Below are 22162 nucleotides of genomic sequence, written 5' to 3'. Positions count from 1 at the left end.
TTTAGGTTGGTTCCATGATTTTGTTACTGTGAATAGTGCTGCCATAAACATCTGAGTACAAGTGTCTTTTTTAATGTAATGATTTCAATTCCTTTGGGTAAATTCCCAATAGTGGGATTGCTGTGTCAAGTGGTAGTTCTATTTTTAGTTATTTGAGAAATCTCCACACTGTTTTCCCTAGAGGTTGAACTAATTTACATTCCCACCAACAGTGTATAAGCATTCCTTTTTCTCTATGTCCTTGATAACACCTGATTTTTTTTTTTTTGTGACTTTTTATTAACAGCCATTCTGACTGGTGTAAGATGATATCATTGTGGTTTTAATTGGCATTTCTCTGATGATGAGTGATGCTGAGCATTTTTTCATGTGTTTGTTGGCCGAGAAACAACTTTTAGTGGATCTACTTGGCATAACCTAGCCAGACAAATGCTTTCTGTAGTTATGAAAGCAGAATTAAATTTGAACCAATAAATGTCATAATCCTCTATTACTCCATCACTTCTCCCCACTCCTAGACACACAAGCTTTAGCAATAAATGAGTGAGGGCTGATCCCTAATGAGGCAGTGTGGAGCAGATGGGCTATGGGTAAGTCTCTTCAGGGCACTGGCTGCTGCTAGAGAGGAAGGGCACACCCAGGAAGGGACTGGGGCTGTCACTGGTACACTTGGGTTGTTCCAATGGTGCTTCAAAACACAAGAACAAGCCAAGCAACCACACAAAAGGGGGCTGAGCACAGCCATGCTCTGGGTTAAGTGGGCATATTGTCATCAAAGACCGCTCCACCTTTCTCTGTCCTGAAGAAGATTGCCCAGATTGTGAGAACAGCCCATCCTGGTTCCACTTGTGTTTGGGATTCTTAGAGAATTTCCTTTTCATAGCTGACATGCCCCAATGAACAGATACCTCTTTCTTTTTCTCTTTTTAAAAGGACTGATTTAAAGACTGCTTAAATCAACATAGATGAATTAGATAAGTCATTATGCAACAATGCCTTTTCCATTATGACTCAATTACTGACTATGGTGTGACTTGGTGGGTTGTGTTTTGCTCTGGTTGTTCTAAGGAGGGGAGCTTAGGGCAATGACCTGGGACAGCACTAAGATTTTGCCTTTTCTTTTAGCTGGAACCATGTGCTAGAACTATCAGAGTATGATGACTTTTTCCTTTTTTGCTTGGTTTGACATTGCTGCCTAAGATAAGGCATACAGCACAGGCTGCAGAAACACACAAAAATTCTGCTGATAATACACACTTGTTTCTATGGCCAGGAAGTCCTGATTTGCTCACCTCCTCACCACCGTGACCAGGTGTGAATTCACAGGTAAAAGGGCAAGTTTGTTTACTCCTAGTTGCTCTTGAATAGAGAGTTGACTTTTTCACCCCTTTGGCTTGTAACTGCTGAGTTTACTAATAAACCCTTCCTTTTAAAAGTGGGGAAAATAGGCTGGGCGCGGTGGCTCATGCTTGTTATCCCAGCACTTTGGGTGGCCGATCCGGGCAGATCACGAGGTCAGGAGATCGAGACCATCCTGGTTAACATGGTGAAACCCTGTCTCTACTAAAAATACAAAAAATTGACTGGGTGTGGTGGCGGGTGCCTGTAGTCCCGGCTACTCGGGAGGCTGAGGCAGGAGAATGGTGTGAACCCAGGAGGTGGAGCTTGCAGTGAGCTGAGATTGCGCCACTGCACTCCAGCCTGGGCAAAGAGGGAGGCTCCGTCTCAAAAAAATAAAATAAAATAAAATAAAAAAGTGGGGGGAGGGGGATAAAACTAACAAGAAAATATCGTAGGAGATAAAGAGAATCATAAGAACCCATTGTGGGAGTTCAAAAAGAAACCGTTGAAGTTCTAAAAGCTCAGAAAAATATTTAAATCACTGATGCTATAATAGATATAAGCAAAACAGACAGGGGCCACAAGGGGTGGCATTCTAGAATATTTTGAAAAATAAAACAAAATTTAGTGTAAGTCACTTGAGGGCACCCATTCTGCTCTGGATATCTCAATAGAGGCACTACTTATAAACGCTTTTTAAAATCTCTGGGCTTTAAATTTGTTTATGCCAATTTTCAAACACATTATTGAAATCTGACTGAAGAATAGGATTATAAACATCCCTAATAAAATATCCAATTTGTGTTTTAAAAGTATTTTTGGGTTGAGATCAATAAACTGGTTTGAAGTCTAAGGTTTCAAACATGACTAAGACATGAATCTTGAAAATAACCCAATTAAGAAATAAGTAGAAGAGATTGCAACATAAGACAATAAAAGACACCCCCCCTTCCATAGTGAAATATCACCTTCGACCAAAGTTTCTTTTTCTTGAATCAATTTTCTTACATTTAATTTTCATATTGTGTAGGAAGGGCAAGGGAAATGGGGCATGGGAGATCAGAGAGAACTTTCTGGAGAATGTGACCCCCACATAAGGGAGCGTCAGCTGGAAATGGTGGATGTAGTGGAGGTGGATGTGGCCGAAGACCTGGTGGGGCTCTGAACATTTCCTATGATTTTGTGCTTCTTTGTGTGATGGCCTCTCACACAAAGAAAGAAGCATAAAATAATGAGAAATGTTCAGAGCCCCACAAGGACTTCAGTTTCTCAAAACATGAAGTCTGGAATGAAGGGGGGACTAGGAGGTAGAGGCTGGGGTGAAGAACTCAAGAATGAAGAGAGGGAGGAGAGTGTGGCAACCTTGAACAGGCACAGCTGGAGAAAGACTTAGCGGTGTTACATTTTTAAAGATTTCTCTGCTCATAAATACTTGAATAAAAGCTTGAAAATGCAAAAAACACAAAGAAGTCATCCCCAGTCCTGGAATATAGGCATAAACACAGACTATTTTTACTTTATAATGTATTTTAAAATCTGGCAGTACCAGCCACCTTTGTCATTATACTTTTGTCTACATTTTCTTGACTCTTCTTGTTCATTCATTAGTGTCTTAAGTTTCAACAAGTTTCTATTGGTGTTTTGATTTTAATTGTTTTGGACTTATGCTAATTTACAATTTTATGCCTCTCTAGAAGCAGATACTCTCTCTTAATACAGTATTTCTCTAGTATCTCTTAATAGAACAGTACTTTTTCAAGTAGATCCCGGCTTAAGTTTCTTAAAGAGTTTCTTCTCAGAAATTGTTTTGTTGTTGCTATTGGGAATTTGTTTTCCGTTTTTTTTTTCTCATAGTTAATTCCTGGCTGATGAAATCCTGGTTTTTCTATTTTTATTTTAACTTGTCAACTGCTGTTTATTTTATGTTTTTGGCAGTTTTATTTTGTTTATATGGACAATCACAACTGGAAATAATAATCAGCTTGTCTTTTTCTTTCCATTATTTGTGGCGTTTGTTTCTTTTTCCTGTCTAATTGTTAGACTCTCCAACATTTTGCTTAATAGGAATGAGAGGGGACATGTCTCTATGGTTTTACTCTTAGCTATCATGTTGGCTGTTTTTATTTTCTTTGAAATTTTAATTATTTTAAATTTAAATTGTTTTAAATTAAATGATCTTCTAGGCTTAGTTGACTAAAAGCTTTAATCAGGGTTTTGAAAATTTGTATTGAATTTTGTCATAGGAGTCTTTGGCATATATTAAGATGATTATATGATTTTTCTTCTTTGACTTTTTGGTATGATGAAGCATATTGATATATTTCCTGATATTAAGCCATCTTTGAATTCCTGAGTATACGGTGTACTTATATTTGTTAATGTGCTTCATTTATCTAATTTTATTTGGAATTTTCATTTATATTTGCAAGTGAAATTACGAATGAATCTTTACATTTACTAACTCTGTCCTGTAGAAATTATGCTGGCTTGCTGGGCATGGTGACTCACACCTGTAATCCCAGCACTTTGGGAGGCTGAGGTGGGTGGATCACCTGGGGTTAGGAGTTCGAGACTAGCCTCGCCAACATGGTGAAACCCCATCTCTAGAAAACAAAACAAAACAAAAACAACAGCAAAGAAACAACAACAACAACAAACTAGCCAGGCTTGGTGGCAAGCACCTGTAAATCCCAGCTACTTGGGAAGCTGAGACAGGAGAATCACTTGAATCCAGGAGGTAGAGGGTACAGTGAGCCGAGAAAGCACCATTGCACTCCAGCCTGGGTGACAAGAGTGAAACTCTGTCTCAAAAAAAAAAAAAAAAAAAGGAAAGAAATTATGTTGGCTTTATAAAGCAAATTATAAGTCTTTTCATCTTTTAATAAGCTCTGGCAGTATTAATATAGGCTGGTAACTATTTCTTCTTTACAAATTTGAAGGCAACTATCTGAGTCAGGTACTACTTTGGTGATTAGTCTTAAATTATATTTGTTATTTTTAACACATTTATTGATTTGATTCTTTTTTATTTCTTTATTTTGGTAATTTACACTTATCTAGAAATAATGCACATATAGTTTTCTAATTAATTACTATATGGAGATATAAAGTAATCTTTCTAAAAGCAGTTAATGTTCTGAATGTATAAAGTATTGTTCTTTGTTTCATCTCTAACTTTGTTTACTTTCACTTTCACTTCTCCCTCTTGTGGCTTAACTATGTAGAGATGCCTATTTTACCTTCTACTCTCTATTACACTTGAATTTATCAATGCAAAATTTTTCTCTTAACCAATTAATTTCATCTTTAAGTCCTTCTCCCTCTTTTTTTTTTTTTTCAAGTTTATTTGTGACTCTCATGATTGTTTTCTAAATTCTCAGGATAAGTACTTAGTAACTTCATTCAAAACTTTATTTTTTTAAGAATTAAAGAATTGCCCTCCCAGTACAGCTTTGGTTGTATTCCAGAAGTTTGCTATGCAGCATTCTTCTGGGTATTTTATTAAGATTGAGACACTTAAGTTTTGATTTTTGATTTTTGAGTTTCATTTTAAATAATGTTGTCGCCTTTTTTTTCCCCTAGTGGTTCAGTTCTTTTGCATGTAACTGTTCATTATTTCTAGCTTTATTTCATCATAATCAGAAAACAGAGTCTTTACCAGTCATAATACAATGTTAAGTAACCTCTTGGCGTAACTACTGTACTTCTACTGGCATTAGAAGCAAGATGATAATTTCCGTATTATAACTTTAGTGTCCAATTTTCACATTCTCACATTGCTTTACTCACCAATTGTTAACTGTACAGGACAATGTTGAGCCAAGTATGACGGGGACATAATTTGGGACTGCAGTTAATGTGCCGTTGCCAGAGAGCAAATGTAAAAGGGACCTTCACCATGAACCTGTCTCACCCTTTGCCCCTCCCTGCTTAGGGGCTGGCAAGGGCACTGTCACCTCAGGGGCAAGAGATGATGAGGATTTGGGCTATAGGGGATAAGGATTTGGGGCTCTGTTGTAAGTAGAAGCTGGCTAGGGTGGCTGAGGGTTCAATCTCCTTGGTGGAAGACCCAGGGAGACTGTAGCAGTGAGGGGTGAGCCTCAGGGAGGTGAGTTGCTACCCTTACAAGCAAAGCTGCCTCTGGAGGGCACACTCAGTATATCACAGAGGCGGCTGGGGTCCCCGTCTTGGCATGTGGAATGAGCACTGGGTCAGGACCCGTTCTAGTGCATGCCTCTGTCTGCCCTGGTCTCGCTGGCCATTAGCAGTGCCCCTATGTGGAGTCACTCTCTTTCCTCAATCAACATTTTTTCCCTTTTGCCCCCAGACCTGCCCTTCTAAGGGAGACACTGTTGGTGCTCCAGAGGTGGTGTGACTTTCTAAATGAGGATGGCCTCTCAAGAAAACCCATGTGATTTGTTACCCTAACTTAGGTTACATCATAGTGGAAATGTATCTCATTTTAAAGGACTGCTGGTAGCACACAAACTCAAGTTCGATTTCTGGGTAGGTGTCCCTCTGGTAGGGTCACTCATTACAAAAGAATAAAGAAATATTTCCTGCATCTTTGTTTTCTCTTACACTGGGTCCACAACAAAATAATCACATTTATGCCTTTAAGCTTCTAACTACACCCTAATTAGTTGATTTGCTATTTGTATATTCTTCTCTAATGCTGTCTGTGTGTGTTTAACCATCTCTGAGCACTCTTTTCCTAAAATTTACATTCCTACACAAAGCTAATATCCCATTGCCTATTAAAAAGCATCCAAAATTTACGGAGAAGAATGTCATTTGCATTTAAAAAGCCAGCTCCTTGCCTGGCAATCTAAGACCCTTCTACCTTACCTTGCTCATAAGTCTACCATCTATCATTAGTTCTTTTGAGCTAGTCATGCCCCCAAGGGACATGCTGACATTTGGCAACTGGAGATCAGTTTCATGAGGTCGGGGGTCCTGTTACACATCCCACAACGTGCAGAACAGCTGCCGCCCACAACAAAGAAGGGCCAGGCCCCAGTGTCAATAGTTATGAGGCTGAGAAAACCTGCTCTAGGCAATGAGGGAAAGGGATGCCCTCAGAACCACCTAGGGGGTTCCCACCAAATGATTCTGATGTGCCCCATTCCTGGTTTAGCAGAACCGTCCTGGAACAGAGTAAGATCATCTCCTGAATGAAGTTACTCTCATTTCGCCAAACACCACTAACTGCTCTTTCCTTTGGCTTAATTATATCACTGTAGAATGGTTTCCAGGAATGGCGATTTTCTTTGATTGTCTCTTACATGCACGCTCTTCCCATCGCAGGGTCTCCTTTGGAAAGATTAAGTGATATGAGAAGCGGGCAGAGCACCTGCCTCATCACCCGGAGGCAGGAGATCCTCCATGAAAGGGAGCCTATTCTCCTTCATTTTTCTGTAGGCTCAGCACTTTGGAATCTGAGGCCATGCTTCATACAGCTCACAGCAATGCAGGGATGCGCTCATCTACAGAGTCACTCACTGAGCCATTCATACTAAAGTAATATCTCTTTTCATTTCACCATCAGGAGTAGTAAGGTGGCTTCGGTAATAGGCAAGTAACACTCTCAAAACCACAAGTATCTCCTGAGACCAGCAAATAACAAAGTAAAAAACTTCTCTTTCCTTTCTGAGAACATTGCCTTTCTCAGAAAAGAAGGTGCTAAAATCACTTTTTCTTGTAAAGTGGTAATTGGAAGTAAGCATTGATCACAACTGCTAATTCAGCTGCTCTAAAAGACATGTCATCTTAGGGTTTCTAGGCTATTGTACCCTTCCTCTCACCAAACACACATGCAGGCATTCCTCTCCATGTGCTCAAGTCTGGAGAAATGACATATCACACAAGTTTACACCTTTCCTTTAACCTGAAATAAAATGTAACCTGAAAACACAAAATCCAATCATGTCTTACTGTTATTCACTAAAGATTCTTAAAGCCACAAGATTACAGTGTTTTGTGGCTACTGGGAGGTATTTTCATTTCTTTTTCACAAAAAACCAGTTATTTGGTACCATCAGGGTTGATTTTTTGTAAAATTGTGTTTTTGTGTCTCTTACACCCCACACATACATAGTTAATTTATCAGGGTCCATGTTATTATCCCCTTTTCTTTGTAAAGTTAGATTTAAAAATACGTAAGGTTTGAAATGAACAAATGGCTGTGAATTGATTGGCTGAGAATGGTTTCTTCATGGAATAGAAGAAAGACAAGCGTTCTTTTCACTCTGTGTTCTTAAACAGTCTGCATGCTTAGAATACGATTTTAAATATAAATGCCTAGTTCTCTTATCCATGATTAACTTGAAATGATTGCTACTTAATTTTCTACCTGAATACATCATTTTCTTTTCCTTTATCTTTTGGATGCATTTTTATTTGTGTACCTTCCATGGGTCAACTTAGAGTTATGTACCTTCTTTGGCCCTTAGTTTACTCAAATCTAGAGTGAGGGGTTTTGACAGCATTAGTGGTTCTCAAACCTGGCTGCACAGAATAATTAACTGAGGAATTTAAGAAAACACATAACACCCAGTTGATTCTGGGTATGACCCATGGGACAGATCAACTCCTAGATTATTTCCAACCTTAAAATTCTGTGCTCTGACAATACCCATTTTGGCGAGACTGGTGAAATTGGCAAGCCATTGATCTCAAATGGAATGGTTAGCTTGGTATGGTGGTGGTTCCAAGGGCCCGTTTCATTACAGGCATCAAAAATGTTTAAAAAGTACCTAACTTTGGGCCAGGCATGGTGGCTCACACCTGTAATCCCAGCACTTCGGGAGGCTAAGGCAGGAGGATTGCTCGAGCCCAGGAGTTCGAGACCAGCCTGGACAATATAGTGGGACCCTGTCTCTACAAAAAAGTTTAAAAATTAAAAATTAACCAGGTGTGATGGAGCCCAGGGGATCAAGGCTATAGTGAGCCATGATTGCACCATTGTACTCCAACCTGGGTGACAGAGTGACACCCTGTCTCCAAAAAAAGAAAGAAAAAGAAAAGAAAAGAAAACAACTAATGTTTGACCCTGCTAGGCATTTATTCTTGAGAGATTATTAATGGTGTGCCAGTTATCTAGTTATAATGATGTTGACTCCAGTGTTATATAAAACAGAAAAAATGAAATTCAGGGAATATTTAAATAAATTATGGTACAAGCATACAATAAAATATCATGCAGACATTAAAATAATGTTAATCAAAAATATTTATGTCATGGGAAACTATTTACAGTGTAACACATGAAAAAGTTGGTAATTTATTTTAAAAATTAAATAATATGGCCAGGCACAGTGGCTCATGCCTGTAATCCCTGCACTTTAGGAGGCCAAGGTGGGTGGATCACCTGAGGTCAAGAGTTTGAGACCAACTTGGCCAACATGACGAGACCCCATCTCTACCAAAAATACAAAAAATTAGCCAGCTGTGGTGGCAGGTGCCTGTAATCCCAACTACTCGGGAGGCTGAGGTGGAAGAATCTCTTGAACCTGGGAGGAGGAGGTTGCAGTGAGCCAAGATCATGCCATTGCACTTCAACTGCGGCAACAAGAGTGAAACTCCATCTCAAAAAAAAAAAAAGAAAAAAAAAAAGTAAATAATATATTAGAATAACATTTGTAAGCTTATATACAGCAAAATGATGACAATGGTTTGAGTGGTGGGATTACAAGTAATTTTGATTTCTCTCTTTTTTTGTTTACGTTTTCTATGACTACTATTATTGCTTTAATTAGGGTTATTTTAAAATCATTCTCTAATCCATCTCCTCCTAGATATGCATGTTTAAGCCTTAAACTCTTCTCTATACCTTTGTGTCCCAAACTGCACCCTTATAATGCTTAGCTACAATCCCGGGTTTACAAGAAGTACTGAGTTCAAACCAGCAAATATGGGTGGGCTCCCCTCAGGGTCCTGACCTAAGGCCATTCAATGCAAATGGAGGAGACAGATTCCTTATCAAGAGTACAATGCAAGACGAAGTGACATAACTGCTCTATAAATGTGTAACCAGGATGCGGGACTCAAAGGGAAGTCCCAAACTAGAAGGAATGCACAGAGCCCTCCCAAACCAAGTGACACTGGAGAATGAGAAGATTTTCCCGGCAGAGAATGGGAGGACAAAGTGCTGTAGAGATAATGGGAACATAAACACTGATTTCTTAATGCACACAGCATATTTGGGAAAAATAGAAGATGTGGGCCTAAGTGTCAAGTATGAGGATAAAATGCATGTGTTGAAAAAGAAATCTGGGGAAGTCCCAGCCATTACTGTACCTTTGTGTGAAAAGAAAGGTACCTCCTTTGCAGAGAAAAGTACCTCCTTCTCTGAGCAGACTTAAACTCAGCCCAGGGCGTGGAACTGACTTAGTGGTTGGAGGATGGATTGGGGTTTAGTTGCCACTTGCTCCATCAGTTGGACACACTCCTGCAGTGTACAACCTGAATAACGGTTCCTACCACAGTGCTGTGAGGTAAGGATACAGAGCTCAAAGAAGGTAAATAATTTGTCCATATTTTGAGCAAGGACATGCATCCAGAGTGAAGACTCGTAAGCAATGAATGTCGACATGATTCCATGGGCTGGTTATAGAGGAGGAAATGAAATTGAGTGTGCTAAGACTAGGGCACACATGGAGAATAGATAGGAAGCTATTGTAACACTCCTGCTGAGAGATGATGAGGCTTGAATTTGGACAGTGGTAGTAAGTAACAAAAGAAGTGAAGAAGTGTGATGGATATTTTGTAGGTAGCATGAGTGAATTCGCAGGTGAGGTGAAGTGAGGAGGGGTGAGAAGGAAGACTGGCTTGATATGGATCTGGAAGCCATCAGCATTTGCTGATAGTTGAAATTAGGAGAATTTATGAGAGTCTGTAGAAAGAGAAGGAAAGACAGATCTTTAGAAAATGGCTACATTTAAGAGGAATCAGTGAATGAACCCAAAAATAGCAATCAGAGTGATGGCAGGGACACAAAGAAGAAAGTAGGGTGTCATGGAGGCCAATAGTAGAGTGTCAAAGAGGAAGTGGTCAAAGTGTCAAATGGCACCAGTATAGAACAGATGAGAGCTGAGAAGATTTCATTAGCAAGTCGGTCAGAAGGCAATCTATTACCTTGAATGAGCAGTTCAAACCCTAAGGCTCCAAGTAGTAGGTGTGTGGTGGGGGTGGTGAAGGCTGGAGTAGAGCTCTTTTGTAAGAATTTGGGCAGAGAAAGGAAGGAGAGAGGTAGGGCAGCAGTTTCACAGGGAAGTGAAAATCAGGGACGCTTTAGTTATAGGGGCATGTGTGTCTAGAACATGCTTAGAGAGCGAGTGATGCAGACATCACTATCTGAAGCTGATAGATACAGACGTCAGAACTGAGACATAGAAGAACCCTTTCAGAGGTGAGACTGCATTGGGAGCTGGGAGGATTGAGAGATCAAACCTAGAACACAAGTGGAGGGCCCGAGCTTGGAAAAGAGGCATGCTTTTCTTAGGGAGGAGGAATGGGGATGAGGGAGGAAATGGGTGAAGGTCCTGGGAAATGTTGAGTTGTGCAAGAGAGGTGGTGATGGTGCACTAGCAAGAGTCCTTTTTCTCAATGGTTAGGAAATGAAAGCAGTGGCTTATAGCAATGGACCTGATGATGAATTTTCACTTCTGAGTCAAAGAGAACATCTGAAAAGATGTTGTTGGAATGGAAAAGAAAGAAGCTTTGGGTGAGTAGAAGGGTCAATCAGAAGTACGGCAGGCACTCTGACTGTAGTTGCATAACTTGAGGTTGTTAGATTTGTGAGGAGAAAAGTCATGTTTATCTTGTTCACCGTTTCATTCCCATGATATAACACAGTGCCTGGCAAGAGCAGATGTTCAGTAAATATTTGTTTAATGGATGCCTTCTATACTTATGCTAATCAGTAAAATGAGGTAAATTTCACCAGCATGTATTTAGCACCCAATGGAGAAAACAAAATTAGGGAAAGAGAAGACAGGGGCCACCACAAAGGCAGGGCCATTTTGCTGTTGATGCTGGTTAACTTCTCCAGCATCACTTTCAAGTGATAAAAGAGGTAGCTATGTCACTCTGGGTTCAAAGACATTTTCCACTTTAGTCCTTTTGTCAGTTTCCTGTTCTCAAACCTGTCCAGCAAGCTCAGTGCAATCCATCATATGCACAGACAATTTCTGTTACTTGGTTGTGGGGGTGCATGACCAGCACAGGTTACCCTGGACTGGGATGAAGCATGGGCAGGGGACCACCCACCCGCTTCGCAGATCTGTGAGGCCCATCTATAGCCCCAGTCCTGGGACTGCTCTTCATTAGGGGCTGCAGTTCCTTGCCCTTGACTATCCTCTTTGCAAATAAGATTTTTCCCTTTTAGTTTTCAGTTCACCTTTAATTCCTATCCCGTAATTCTATACTTATCTATTCTCTTTGGCATCATCACTGCTCCTTCACTCAATCCCCATTTCTCTTCTGGTCTTTGAAGCATGAAGACTTTTCCCCTGCCTGGGGTCTACACTGGCTTGTGGTCAAAACATCTGCCCCCGGGACCCACAGCGTCACCAAGGTAGCTGATGTTCCCTTGAGCTCATCTTACATGAAAATGTGTGAATCTTATTTCCATAATGGGTATTCTCATCCTTGTTCAGTTTTCCTGTGCTGAGTTACACATTTCCAAAATGACTTTTAGGGCACGATCCTCCTGACTGAATTTCCTGGGAGGCCCCACTGATACTCTTCTAGCAAGTGAGTGATTCTCCCAGCCCCTTTTCTTGATAATGTCAGGCTGGATGTCTCTCCAGCGTTCTCTGGACTCACACCTCCACCCGCAGCCCTCTGCATACTTTTGAACTCCCTTCGGGCCATCAGCTTTTCTGGCCCATCTTGAAGGCTACATTTTAGAATTTCTGATGTGTCTTAGAATGGAAACAAAAAATGGCTGATTTTTCTACTTGTTTTTCTGAAAAGCAATCATTATATATAGATTATGGCACCCAGAAATGACAATGTTCAACACAAAGACATGTGGGAGAATTCCTTTGTAGTTGAGGTCAGAGTGCCTTGCAATTTTAATAAGGAGGCTGGTGACTTCCAGGTGGGGGAAGCTCATTTATTGGGTCATGTCACTCACTCTGTGAGTCTTTTTCCTCTCCTAGTTCCATAAAGCAGCAGGCTAGAGAAAAGTGATTCGTGTAGTTGGTGAAGACATTACATTTTTATGGTGCTGCTGGGTATGAGAGTTTGTGTAGCTTGGTTGGAATAAGGTGAGGACGGATGCGGTGGCGCATGCCTGTAATCCCAGCACTTTGGGAGGCTGAGATGGGTGGATTACGAGGTCAGGAGATCGAGACCATCCTGGCTAATATGGTGAAATCCCGTCTCTACTAAAAATACAAAAAATCAGCCAGGTGTGGTGGCACGTGCCTGTAGTCTCAGCTATTTGGAAGGCTGAGGCAGGACAATCGCTTGAATCCAGGAGGCAGATGCTGCAGTGAGTGGGGATCACACCACTGCATTCCAGTCTGGTGACAGCGAGACTCCGTCTCAAAAAAAAAAAAAAAAAAAAAAGGTAAATTTGGCCAAGGAAATCACAGACATGCCGGTTGTAGTGTTGTGTTAGTGGAAACTCAAAATGTTGAAAGAACATCCATTGCCTGTCCTCATGGTGGACTTAAAACCCACACCTCTATCTGTATGGTACATAAATGTAGACCGCCAGTGACCACTGTCCTCCTTGACACAAATAAGACTGAAGAGGCATTACTGCCAGTGGGAGAGGCCTGTATGTGACATCCTATCTTGATAGTATGCTCATCCTATCTTGTGACACAGAGAACCCTGTCTGTATTAATCCACTCAGGCTGCCATAACAAAATACCACAGTGTTTGCTGTGTAAATAACAGTTTGGTTTCTCCTGAGGCCTCCCTCCTTGGCTTGCAGACAGCTGCCTCCTTGCTGTGTCCTCGTGTGCTCTTTCCTCTGTGTGTTCCCATCCCTAGTTGTCCTGCCCTCTTATGAGGACACAAGTCCTATTGGGTTAGGATTCATCCACATAAGCTTATTTTACCTTACTTACATCTTCAAAGGCACTATCTCCAAATACTTTCATATCCATGTATACTGGGGGTTAGGATTCCAACATGTGAATTTGGGGAGGGACACAGTTCAGTCTGCACACTGCCCTCAGTGGAATCAAGAGTGTGGGCCTAAGTAGCAGAGTGGCACAGAGGAAAAACACCAGCCCCACAACCCAGTGGTCATGGCATTGAAAACATCCTCTCCCATGACTCTGCCTTGCCTTGAGGATATTCTGTTAAGTGAAGTAAGCCGGTCACAAAAAGACAAATACCATATGATTCCACTTGCGTGAGGTCCCTGGAGTAGTCAGATTCAGAGATAGGAAATAGAATGGTGGGTGCCTGGGCCAGTGGAATGTATAAGGAATGGAAGTTACTGTTCAATGGGGGCAGAGTTTCAGTTTAGGAAAATGAAAAAGTTCTGGACATGGATGGTGGTGATGGTTGCACAACAGTGTGAATGTACTTAATGCTACTGAGCTGTACACTTACAAATTGTTAAGGGGGTCAATTTTATATTATGTGTATTTGTCCTCACAAATTTTAGAAGGGGTTATGAGCTACGGAATCAGACCTGAGTTTTAGCTCCTTGTCCTCCCTCAAGAATATGCACAACTCTTTATTTTTCTCTATTAAGCCTGAGGTTTTTGAACTGCAAAATGGGAAGAATGTTTCCTCCCTGGGGACTAAAGGAGATTGTGAAGCTAAGGTGTTTGGAAAAGTCTTTTGTCATATAACTAGCATTTGGCCGATGATAGCTAATAATAGTAACAATGATAGAAGAAGAGAAAATGCAATGTTCAAGCAGATAATGGTATTTGCTTTTTGGTGATTTATCTCTTCACGGGGTCAAAGTAAACAGGAACTTTGCCTGGGCTCATAGAACTAGGATCAGCCTCCTTGTCACATCAGTAGCCCCTGGACTAAGACTGAGAGTCTCCAGCAAAGCTTCAAGGGAGGCTTTTCAGCACTCTCAAAAGAGTATGTTGCTTAATCATGCAGGCAGTAAATCCAAGAAGATGAGGGAAGAGTTTGCAAGTCACAGATGACACTCTAGCTGCAGTCTGGTCTCTCTGCTTTTGGCTTCCACAGCTGCTCACTGGATCCTCTGCTGGCTCCAAGGCCAGTCCTGCCAGGCCACAGTACATGAAGAACTTGGCCTCCTGCTGCAACATGTTGCGTGCCAGTACAGTGGGTTTTGAGGCCCCACATCTGAGCCCATGGAAACTTCAAAGTCCTGGCTCTCCCCACAACTTCCTGTTGCCTCTTCCCTTGCCATGGTGGGCCACCTTCTGAACCCTGAGCTGCCTCACCATCCCAGGTCTTGTCTGTGGCCTGTTACTGCCACCATGCTCACAGTTTCTAAGAGCTAGCCCAGAGCCTGACACAATGCACTCAGTAAGGAGTTGATTGGCATATTAAGAAATGCAAATGTTCTTGATAAGAATGCAACCCAGAACTTCCACTTGATACTACAGGAGTGGCTTTCAAACGCTGGTGCAGAGCAGGATTAAGCATCTGTGGGTCTTTTTCCTCCTTCCCATACTTAGGTCCTGATAGAGGGGGTTTGGTGGATCCTGAGAGGAAACTGTCCTAGGGGAGGCAAGGTGGGAGAAGGGCTGGATCGCTGGGCTGGGCTGGGCTGTTCCTGAGAACATATTGCCGTGGGGTTCCTTCTTTATTGTGGGCACCACCCTTTAATGCCATACTGCTCCTCCGGGGCTCCAGCCATGGCATGCCTCCTGAGAAGTCTAGGTGGGCCCTGGTCCCTACCCTGGGGTCAGGCATCCCTCCCCTAGCCCCTTCCCTGTAGGCCCAGCTCAGTTTTGCAGAGGTCACAGCTCCAGTGAGCCTTACTCATCACTCCCCAGTGTTCCTGGTCACCCCAGCCTCCTGTCTCCAGGGGTATGCTGCACCCAGCCCTCCAGTTACAGATTGGTCCATCCAGGGCAACCTCCAGTTTTCTCCTCTGCACTTGCTCACCTCACCATCTCTCATATATCAGCTCCTTAGGCTTCCTGATGCTGCTGATTTCACAACCCAACTCCCGTTTTCCAATTGGCCTTTTGGGGTGGGAAACCAGTCCAGGACTGCTAATGGTGCAACTGCCTTGGGGACACCATGGGAGGCTGCATTTGGGAATGATCCCTGAATGCCTCCCCCATGGCCCTGACAGTTCCTTGCACCATGTGTGGGGCAACCTTTATAGGCCCTCCAGCCTCCTGAGCTCCTTGGCTCAAGAGCAATCGAGCCCAGCACAGTCAGAAGAAAAGCCTCCTCCCAGGCTTGCTGATCTCCATTTACAGGGGCACGGAGGGTCCCTTGGGCTTGGAGTAAGATGGTTGCTCCTGCTTCCAAGCCTTCCATGAGGGATCTGACTCCTACTCTACTTCCCCTGTGCTCACCACCGTGGTCTTCCTTGAGACCTCAAGTCTAAGCTTATGGTGCCTTTTATCCCTGGAATGCCACACCCCCCCCAGATCACCCCTCATCTCCCACTCGCTACATTACCCTGCTCTCAAAATCTCCATAACACTCCAGAAATACCCAATTCCATTTCTGTCTTCCTTCCCTCCCTCATTCTCAGAAACCTTCTCCAGTTTCTCAAGAACTCACCCGGCATCCTGGCAAAATCCCCTGCATCTCGCACTCCTCTGCGCACAGTTTCCCTTTTGCTGGATCTTCCCTGGGTGCTGTGCCCTGCTACCCTCTCGGAAGGGCTTTTCTCCACAGTTCTCCCATCACGGGGGCTGGAGGTGCTGCTCGTGTTGCCCCTGCTGCTTCTGGTCACAGATGAGTCTCCTGGCATCGAGCAGCAGCACCCCAGCCCCACTCTGCCTCGCATTGCTCCTCTTCAGTTCTCAAAGGCTCTGGCCCTGGGTCATGGCCACTCCACTTGACATTCACCCTGCTTGTCAACTTCTAAAACTACATAGATGATCCCCTTCATGTGACCCGTGTCCTGTGTTCTCTGCCAGCGATCTCACCTGCCATCCAGTCTCAGGCAGGCATCTCCACAACATCCATGACCACAACCCCTGCCATCATCTCAGCTTCCAGCCTTACTCTCTTCTACCTCTGCCTCTTTACGTCCTGGCCCTTTCCTCTGCTGCCTCAACTCCAACAGTCAACAGAAAATCCTCTGACCCACACATCTCTTCACTGTCCTTCCCCACTTCATGTTTTCAAGAGAAATTCCATCCTCCTAAACCCCCTTGAATAAATCCCAACTCCCTCACCCGTCTCTTGCTTTCTGCTGCCCCTGGCTGGGATCTCACCTGGTGATACCGAACTCCCACTCTGTGTCTGCAGCTTTGTGGCTAATGGGCCTGGAGGGAACCACGCATTCATGCTGAGGGTTGTAACTTCAAGTTCATGCCCGCAGACCTCCAGGGCATCCCTGTTGTGGCCTGACTGACCTCCTGCATTGGACTGAGTTCTTTCTCGCTCCTACCGTCCTAGAGGACGATTTCACTACCATTCTTTCTTTTCAAACTGCCAGCACCTCCTCCCATCCTCACCCTCAGCCGATGACCTTCTGAGAAAGCAGAAGCCACTGGAAAAGCGCTTCTGCAAACTCCCACCAGCATCTGCACCAGCTCCCAGCATCTGCACGCCCTTGCTCTGCCTTCTCATCACTTACCAAGGATGGAGATTTCTGCCCAGGCTCAGCTCTTCCCTTATGCACTAGATTGAGGCCCTGTTCACCTGCCCCAGGAGGCTGCTCCAGCACTTCTCCCTTGCCTCTGGGCCGTCCTCTTGAGTGAACACATTGATGGCTATTTCTTCCATGAAAAACAAACATTGCCTCCTGTTCCTATTCCCTTCCAGATTTTCCTTCATTTCTTTCTTCTCCTTCACAACAAAATTCCCTGAAATAGTTCTATTTACTCATTATCTTTAATTCCTCTCCCCCTACATTTTCTTGAAACCACTCTAAACAGGCTTTCATTCCTACCATTCCAGAAACACTAACTTCTCAAGTTTCCCATAATGTGGTGTTGCTAAATCCAGTGATTTATTCCCAGTCTTCGTCCTACTGGCTGATAGCATTTAACATGACTGGTTATTCCTTCCTCTTTAAAAGATTCCTTACTTTGTTTTTAGATTCTGCAAACTCCTGGGTTTCTTTCTGTCTAACTGATCTCTCTCTGTCTCCATTGCTAGTTCCTTTTTTTCCTACCCAACTTCTAAGTGTAGGAGGGTCCCAGGGCTCATTTCTTCTTGTTTCTCTACCTTGGTGATCTCATCTAGTTTCATGACTTTAAATAAAATCAATATGCTTATGATGTCCACATTTTTTTTTTTTTGACACAGAGTCTCACTCTGCCACCCAGGCTGGAGTGCAGTGGTGCGATCTCAGCTCACTGCAGCCTCCACCTCCTGGATTCCAGCGATTCCCCTGCCTCAGCCTCCCAGGTGGTCGGGATTACAGGCACACACCCCCATGCCCAGCTAATTTTTGTATTTTTAGTAGAGATGGGGTTTCACTATGTTGGCCAGGCTGGTTTCAAACTCCTGACCTCAAGTGATCCACCCACCTCGGCCTCCCAAAGTGCTGGGATCACAGGTGTGAGCCACCATGCCTGGCCATGATGTCCAAATTTATATCTCTTGCCTGTACTTGTCCCCTGAGCTCTAAATAGCCCATTTAACCCACCACTTGGATATTTTTAAAACTCCTCAGACTTAATATATTCCAAACAGAGCCCTATGCCAAATCTCCCCTACCTACAACCTTTCTTTTCTCAGTAAATGCCAGTTCCATCCTTTCAGGTGTTCAGGACTGAGATCTTTCTGTCCCCCTTCTTTCTCACCCAAACCCAGTTCAATGACAAATTTCATCAGCTTTACTTTCAAATTATATTCTGAATGTTACCACTTCTTAGGACTGTACCTCTGTCACCCTGGTCCCAATCTGTCATTCAGATGATGCAGTAGTTCCCAAATGCCCCACTTCCATTTTTGACACCTTCCCCAAACCTACCAGCCAGAAGAACCTTTTAAAGACGTGTCTCGGGTTTTAGGTCACACTCCTCAAGCCTCCAAAGTCTCCCCTCTCTGCTAGAGGAAAAGCTGTATCAAATCCTTACAACAACCAACGAAGTTCTCCCATTGTGTCCCCTTCAGCTTCTGACACAGATCCTACTTGACTCTCCCTCCTTCTGTCTGCTCCTGCCTCACCTGATTCCTGCCTGCATCCTAAACATGCCAGGGACTTGAACATTCAACACCTCTGCATCAGCCGTTCCTTCTGCCTGGCATGCTCACCTCTAACCAATTTTTATAATGTGCTTCCTTACATTCTTTGTCTTGCTCAAATGTCACCTTCTCAGTGAGCTTTTCTCTGGCTCTTTCATCTCAAGTTTGTCATCCACTCTCCCCAGGTTCAACACACACACACTCCTTACCCTTCTTCACTGTTTGACTCATCTCAGCACTCATCATCTTCCATTATTCCATTTTATCTTATTTATTGCCTCTCCACCAATCCATGAGGGCAGAGGTTTTGTCTCTTTTGCACCCTAGAGTATCATTAATACTTAGAAAAATGTCTGGCCCTCAATAGGTTTGAAGAATGGACACTTAGTTAGATGACTGGATGAATGGATGGATGGGTGGATGAATGGACAGGTAGGTGGCTGTACAGATGGATGGGTGGATGAAGGGACAGCTTGGTAGATGTACAGATGGATGGGTGGATGGGTGGATGGATAGACAGATGGGCCTTAACTTGCTACCCTTTAGCAAGGTCTGAACTTAATTACCAATATTCTGTTTGAAAATCTGGGCAAAGACCCTGGGACACCGTTTGTACCATGATTAGTGAACATCATCCAACCCTGGATACTATTTGAAATCTTTGAAAGTATCAACACAGAACTTTCTTCAGACTGGAATTACAGGTAGAGTGCTGAAACTAGTTAATACCTTTCTGTCTCTCATCCACGTTCTTCTTCATCCCAAACTAAATTCCACGTCTTCTTCATCCCAAACTAAATTCCACGTCCCTCTGAGTCACCTACTTTGTCCTACTTTCATTCCAATATCTTGTTTTGCCCGCCCACCCACGCCTTCTCCCACTGGTGCCCTCTGGACCAACCACGTGCACTCTGCTCTCTGGAATCCCTATGGATTGATTAATTCATGTATTCGTTCCATAAATCATTTACTGAGTTACCATTATGTAGGGATACAATAATGAATGCAGTAAATGCATTTCCTGGTCTCACAGGACTCAGAGCCTAGAAGAAAACAGATACTGGACAAATATATGCGTGAAGAGTGTCACAATAGGAGACTATCCTGGGTTACTGGAACATACAAAAAAGGAAATGCTCTGAGCCCAGAGAGTTCCTGAGAAAGTCATTTAAGCAGAACCTTGAAGGATCAGTAGGAATTAACTAGCATGGGGTACTTAGGAAGATGGGCTAGGCAGAAGGAACACTTACTGTTCCACTGTTAATGGGCTTCCTTCACCCCTACATTCTTCGGAGAGAACACTCTTGACTTCACTGAGACCTGCATCTCTCTGAGGACTTGGTGCCTGCTGTAGGGGTTACTACGTCTGCCCCTTTTTATACCTCTGAGGCGTGATTGGAGAGGCCAGCAGTCTTTTTCATTTCACTGTCATTTTCCAAACAGCATGGAACTTTCTGTTTTCACTTTTACTAAAATTCATTTCCAATCCCTGTGTCCTGCCCACACCACCCTCCATATCTCTGAAATAACTTTGAAAACTCATTAGTGACTGTATTTATGGCTGATGGAAACTTCCTTGTCCTTTTCAACCTTAACCACTTGGAGGCATTACCATTACTGTACTTACCACCGCCTCTTATACAGGCTCTCTCTGCCCTCTCTCTGTGCTGCTTCCTGTCACATTGGCAACGTTTTTACTTTCTTTTGTGGGTATGTTTTCTCCTCTGGCCTCTGAAAAGTTTCTGATCCCAGGGCTCCATTCTTGTCCCTTGTGTTTCTTGTTCTATTCTCTCTGCCTGAGTGACCTCAACTTTAACTGTAGTTTTTGTATATTGACAAAATGTATGTATTAGCAAATTACTAATGAATGGGTCTAGCCTAGAATTTAGCTGACATGTATTTCTAAGAGTATAATGTCAAGACAGCCTCCTAACATCATCACATTCAAAGTTGAACTCACCATGCCTTTTCCCTTTCCTACCAGGTGTTCCTCCTCTCCTCCAATATTTGGTATGGTATCTCCGGGAATGATTTTTTTTTTTTTTTTTTTTTTTTTTAGACAGAGTCTTACTCTGTTGCCCAAGCTGGAGTGCAATGGTGCAATCTTGGCTCACTACAACCTTCGCCTCCCACGCTCTAACAATTCTCCTGCCTCAGCCTCCTGAGTAGCTGGGACTACAGGTGCACACCTCCATGCCAGGCTGATTTTTTGTATTTTAGTAGAGACGTGGTTTCACTGTGTTGCCCAGGCTGGTCTCGAACTCCTGAACTCAGGCAATCCGCCTACCTCGGCCTCCCAAAATGCTAGGATTACAAGATTACAGGCGTGAGCCACCGTATCTGGCCGGGAACGATTCTTTACCACCCCAATTTGAGAGCTGTCCTAAACTCCTGCTCTTTCCATTCCAATGCAAAATAAGTTAATGTATCCAACTGATTCTTCTTTTAAGCATAGAAATACAATTTGTTCTTCCTTCCCTTTTTTTTTTTTTTTTTTGAGACAGAGTCTCGCTCTGTCGCCCAGGCTGGAGTGCAGTGGTGTGATCTTGGCTCACTGCAAGCTTCGCCTCCCGGGTTCACGCTATTCTCCTGCCTCAGCCTACCGAGTAGCTGGGACTACAGGTGCCCGCCACCACGCCCGGCTAATTTTTTGTATTTTTAGTAGAGACAGGGTTTCACAGTGTTAGCCAGTATGGTCTTGATCTCCTGACCTCGTGATCCGCCTGCCTTGGCCTCCCAAAGTGCTGGGATTACAGGAGTGAGCCACCACCGTGCCCAGCCCCTTCCTTCCTTATTCTAACATTAGTTTTCTAAATTCTAGCCCTTATTACCTATTGATAGGGTTACTGCGGAAGCCTCCTAACTGGTATCCCAACTTCTTGTTGGTCACCTCTGATCATCTATGCTATTAACATAAGAATCTAGGACCTAAACTGACTCTTGCATTTAATTAGAATGAAGATTGGGTTGCATAGGGTTATGGGGTAAAAGGAAAACTTGCCTCCATTTCTCTTCCTTCATCTTCATCTCTTTTCTCTATACAAATTCCTATCAACTGCAGTTCCTTGGATCACTATTAATCCTCAAATATTCTTCTGAGTTCTTCCATAGACAAAGAAACAATGCCATGGATATGATTTCTGTAAAATATACTTAAGATCAAATTAAAATAAAAAGGTTAAACCTCATTTATATATTTCTCTTCGTTTTAGAAAGTCTACCTTTAAAGAATGGTGAGCCATACCTGAACCTGCTGGGATTTTCAATGGGGATCCTGTCCTGCACAAATGTTCAGATGTCCATCATCCCATTCCCCAACATATTGTTTCCTTCATGTAGCTCTTTGTTTGAAGATTCACAGATGGTGTCACACTTTTTGTCATATAAGTTCAACATGTAGTACGATATTTTGTTCTTTTAACAAAACTATGATTTAATTCATCTATTTTTAAAATGTTCTTTTACTGGAAAACTTTATACATTAATTTTAACTTTTTTCTTATAATAATTCATCTGTAAGATCATCTTTGCT

General features: G+C 42.9%; 1 protein-coding gene across 1 annotated transcript in view; it reads left to right on the top strand.

The window, feature by feature from the left end:
* The first annotated feature begins 1025 nt into the window (after positions 1 to 1025).
* IL1RL1 (interleukin 1 receptor like 1) overlaps positions 1026 to 22162 on the top strand; it is an 88265-nt gene continuing 67128 nt past the window's right edge. Inside the window, exon 1 of the mRNA XM_017864987.1 lies at positions 1026 to 1326. The gene's annotated coding sequence lies outside the window, so the exon portion shown is untranslated. The remainder of the gene's footprint in view (positions 1327 to 22162) is intronic.

This window comes from Rhinopithecus bieti, unplaced genomic scaffold (genome assembly GCF_001698545.2).
Source record: "Rhinopithecus bieti isolate Rb0 unplaced genomic scaffold, ASM169854v2 scaffold_76666, whole genome shotgun sequence".
In the NCBI taxonomy this organism is placed as follows: Eukaryota; Metazoa; Chordata; class Mammalia; order Primates; family Cercopithecidae; genus Rhinopithecus; species Rhinopithecus bieti.
This window is presented reverse-complemented; position numbering and strand designations above follow the sequence as displayed.